The 5,001-nt window shown below is 37.7% G+C and overlaps 1 long non-coding RNA gene across 1 annotated transcript; it reads right to left on the reverse strand.

Annotated features, from left to right (window-relative positions):
• Nucleotides 1–3,444: 3,444 nt before the first annotated feature.
• On the reverse strand, nt 3,445–4,702 carry LOC121394879. The gene is made up of 3 exons (XR_005962061.1): nt 4,670–4,702; nt 3,621–3,747; nt 3,445–3,505 (listed from the first exon to the last, which is right to left on the reverse strand). It is a non-coding gene; the product is annotated as an uncharacterized LOC121394879 (long non-coding RNA).
• Nucleotides 4,703–5,001: the final 299 nt, after the last annotated feature.

Genomic DNA, 5,001 nt, shown 5'->3' on the forward strand with positions numbered 1-5,001 from the left:
ATTGGTTTTTTTTCATAAATAAGCAAACATTCGAGTTGTGAGTTTATTCGAGGTAGAACAAACGTCACAAACCTCACAAACTTGACCATTGATAAATAACTCCCCTAGTGATAAGTTTCATTATGATTCTTGGTACATTGTTTACTGGCTCTCAGTATCATAAGTTCAGCAGAACCTCTGTTTTATGCAAGGCAAGTATTTATTGAGATATACAGTATATTACAGGTATTTAGTTTTTCTCTGTAATAATAAACAGTACCTTGTTCTTGATCACAACTAAGATAAAACTAATCCTTATTGGAAGCAAAACCAGCCTTTTGGGTTTATTTATGTTTACATGATTTTCTAGTAGACTCAAGGTATGAAGATCCAAATGATGGAAAGATCTGTTACATTCTGATCTGGTTCCGAACATTCTGGATAGCAGGACCCATACCTGTACTTACAAAGCTCATATGATCTGTATTCACAGTATACAAGACAATTTAAAAAGCACCAGAAGATGTCAATGCAGCTCTACGATTTTTACTCTTTTGTCTGTTATGAGAAAACAAGTGATGCTTTGGAAAACCATTTACACATTAATACCCAATGATCATAAAGGTTTTTGTTTTAAAGACAATCCTTTAAGAAATCTATTCTTCGATTTTTTTCACAGATTATATTAAAGGAAAGCCCTGGGTCTATAAGCGCAGGGGCTGCATGACAAGGGATGTGAATGATTCACTGGTTTATGTTTAAAGATTGGCAGAATCAGATGTAGCTGTGAGTGGGTGAGAAGGAATGAGTTAAGGCAGGGGAAATGGACTGGGGGAGGAGAAAGAGAGGGAAGTGATGTCAGGGGAAGAAGCAGTTCACTTCCTTATCTTCTGAGCGGATAGAAAAATGAGGCAGAGCTCTCTCTGTAATATAATGTTATTAGCTGCAGTATATTCACACTCACTCCTCACTATACTGCTAGCTTTGTGGGGTACAACTATTTGGGAAGCTACTTGTTAGTATCTTGCTATTTATTTGCTGTTTTACAGCAGTTAATCGCACGGTAATCACTAAGGCAGTCTGGGCCCGAATGACACCCTCTGTATTATATAAATATCCAGGCTGTGACATTGAGCTGCTGCAACGCCAACTCATTACAGTATACAGAGAGCTGTAGTTGGATATACAGAAAGGGCAGTGGGAATTAGTCGAGAGTATTCTATTTTACATAAAATTGATAATAAAAAAAGCATACATGGGATGCACCAATTCCACTATTTTGGATTCGGGCGAACCCCCGAATTCTTCACAAAAGATTTGGCGAATACCGAACCGAATCCTAATTTGCATACACAAATTAGGGGTGGGAAGGGGAAAACATTCTTTAGTTCCTTGTTTTGTGACAAAAAGTCACATGATTTCCCTCCCCACCCCTAATTTGCAGAAGCAAATGAGGATTCTGATTCGATTTGGCCGTGCAGAAGGATTCGGCAAAATCCGAATCCTGCTGAAAAAGGCAGAATACTGGCCAAATCCCAAACCGTATCCTGGATTCGGTGCATCCCTAGATATTAGTATCCAATCCTCATCATTATCTGTACTAATTAATGGCTTTAAACAGATAATGAGGAAGATTGGATATTAATATAATTCAAAATATAAAGAAGAAGGCGCACACCCTCTTTGGATAAACTACAGGGTGCTGATCCAAAGGTGACTCCCCATAAGGGTCTCCATAATATTTAACAGAAAAAGGAATGGATCGCACACCTAATTTTGAAAAAACCAAATTAATTTATTAGACAAAAAAGAAAAAATAATACAAAAATTACAGAACAAAAATCAAATCATAATGAGCCCAACGCGTTTCGACCTTAAGGGTCTTCATCAGGGGCACAAAAAATTAAAAAATCAAAAAGGCAGACCGAGCCTTACTGTCTGTGACATTTTATAGTCCATGCTGAGTCCACTCGATGGAAATCCGGCGTCTGACGTCACTTCCGCCCCTCTGATCATAGGGGGAAGAGCAGCGTCACCTGGTATCTTAGTGGAACGCACATGCGTTCCAATGCAGCGTGTGCCAATCCTTTAACATCAGCAGATGCGGACCGTTGCCATGACATCACTTCCGGTAAGCCGAACATATACAGAAACCTCAGCGTCGCTAGGAGATCCAGCTGAGACGCATATGCGTTCCACCCCAAAGTAGTTACTTTGCACGCTCAGGAGAGGTTGCGCAAAAATGACAATCACAATCAATTGTAATTCTGAAGGCTAACAAAATACAAGAAAAACTTTAATAATAAATCAAATTAATGAAGTCAATACTGAGCAAATATATATTATTCAAATTAATTAAAGATAATAGAAGTCATTTATGCAACCTCCCTCTCTAGCGTCAATAAAAGAAACTAACATATATCATGAAATTAGGGGAACATAAAGCATTATACTTCTTATTCAAAACAAGTGACTGGCAAAATCTCTCCAAAGGATCGCTAAATTCTCATCCACATATGCTAGATAAAAAAGAAAAAAGGGAAAAAAAAGGGAAAAAAAAGAAAAAAAGAAAAAAGAAAGGGAAAAGAAAACGAACAAATTAAACAAAATAGTAATAATGAGGGGGAAATTTCCATACTTACTCCGAATCAGAGGATCATGGCATATGTAGAGGCCGAGCAAGAGAACATGACAGGCCCCTCATCTAGTCTGTAGAAAGCAAGATAGATTTAATATGTCGTTAAGCCCTGACGGAGCTATCGTATTCAAACGAAAAATCCATTCCGCCTCACGGCGCAACAATAAAGTATTTTTATCCACACCTCCCATAGAAGAAGCTATCCAGTCAATCCCCATTAGGCGTAACGCTGATATATTATGATTATGTTCCCTACAGTGTTGTACTAAGGGAGTCGATTCCTTGCCCAACCTAATGACACTTTTATGTTTAATAAATCTATCTTTCAATTTTTGTATGGTCTTTCCAATATAATATAAGCCACATGGGCAGATAATAATATAGACTACAAAAGTAGATTGGCAAGTGATTCTATGTTTGATGTTGTATCTCTGTAGTGTCTGAGGATGAGCAAAAGAGGTACCCTGTATCATACTGTTACATACTGAACAATTAAAACATCTGTAGTTGCCTGGTTTGGGATTGCTTAGAAAATGTGGAGAAGTATAATGTAATTTATTGTTTGCCTTTACCAAATGATCTTTCAGATTTTTGCCTCTTTTATATGCGAACATGGGTGCATCCTGACATGAATTACCCAAGATCGCATCCGATTGCAAATGATGCCAATGTGTAGACATTGTATGTTTAATAAAACGACTAGCTGTTGTAAATTTAGATACAAATACAGTCCTGTTGCTAGTGGAATCTGCCCTGTCAGGGTTGGTTTTTACCTTTGTGATTGCTTGATCAATCACCGCAGGGGTATAGCCACGCTCACGAAATTTATCAGCCATAGTATCTATGGAGGAATCCAGTTCATTGGGATCTGATGTAATGCGCTTCACTCTAGTAAGTTGAGAATAGGGTAAAGCCTTGATCAGTGAAGGGGGATGGAAACTACTGGCATGCAAGAGTGTATTGCGATCCGTCGGTTTACGATATATACTCGTAGAAAGTTTACCTGCATTAAGGGTAATAAGGATATCCAAAAAGGATATCGTAGACGAGCTCCATGAGACAGTAAAACGTATTGTAGATTCGATTGAGTTCAGATAATTTACAAATGAAGTTAATGCAGATTCATCACCCTGCCAAATGAAAAAAATATCATCTATGTAGCGATGATAACTGGTTATATGTTTCCAAAAAGGTGAATTGTAAATGTATTTATCCTCATACTCTGCCATAAAAAGGTTCGCATATGAGGGAGCCACATTGCTTCCCATAGCGGTTCCTTGTTTCTGTCTATAAAATAGATTTTCGAAACTAAAGTAGTTGTGATCTAAAATGAAGCATAATAGTCCATAAATGAAATCTGCCAATTTCTGATTCTCAAATTTCTCAGTTAGTAATTTTTTAATAGTATCTTTGCCCAGACTGTGTGGAATATTGGTATACAAGCTAGAGATATCCATTGTGACAAGTAAAATTGGACCTGTCACAATAGAATCTCTATTTGCCAATTTCAATTTATCCAAAAAATCAAAAGAATCCTTAATGAATGAGGGAATCAGGAATACATGTTTTTGTAAAAATGAATCAACAAATTGAGCGAGAGGTTGACATATAGAACCGGAGGCCGATATAATCGGTCTCCCCGGTGGTTTACTCAGAGATTTATGTATCTTAGGAAGTAAGTATAGACATGGTCTCCGTGGATTCTGCATAATCAAAAAATCACCAGTTTTCACATCAATGATATTGGATGTCAATGCTGTATTGACCATCTCCTTAATTTCCTTAAGATATAGAAACGTCGGATCACCAGTCAATAACTCATAGCATACATTGGCCGCCAATTGATTTAACGCTTCCTTCCTATAATCTTCATAGTCCATAACGACGATCCCTCCCCCCTTATCAGCTGATTTTACAATACGTGATTTATCCTTAGCTAGCTCTTGTATTGCAGTTATTTCATTACGTTTGACATTACTTGTATAGCGATGTTTATGTCTCACATATTGTTTTACATCCCTCCTGACATTATTGGCAAAAGTAGTTACTGACCTATTTAGTATTGGCGGCATAAATGTAGATTTAAGACGTAGCTGATTGGTCATGTCAGGATTCAATTGCTCAGCCTCAGACACCGCCAGACCACCTGTAGGAGTAGAAGAAAAAAAAGATTGTAAGTTTAATTTGCGGCAGAATTTAAACAATTCAACCTCAAAGTTGAAATGATCAAAATGCGTAGTGGGTACAAAGCTAAGCCCCCTACCTAATACCTGAATCTGTGTATCTGTAAGCGGTATAGAAGAAAGGTTGAATATTATTTGTCCCTTCTGCTGCTGCGTGTCTTTACTGGACTGCCCTGAGATGTCTGCGGACCCTCCAGATTC

This window comes from Xenopus laevis, chromosome 6L (assembly GCF_017654675.1).
Source record: "Xenopus laevis strain J_2021 chromosome 6L, Xenopus_laevis_v10.1, whole genome shotgun sequence".
In the NCBI taxonomy this organism is placed as follows: domain Eukaryota; kingdom Metazoa; phylum Chordata; class Amphibia; order Anura; family Pipidae; genus Xenopus; species Xenopus laevis.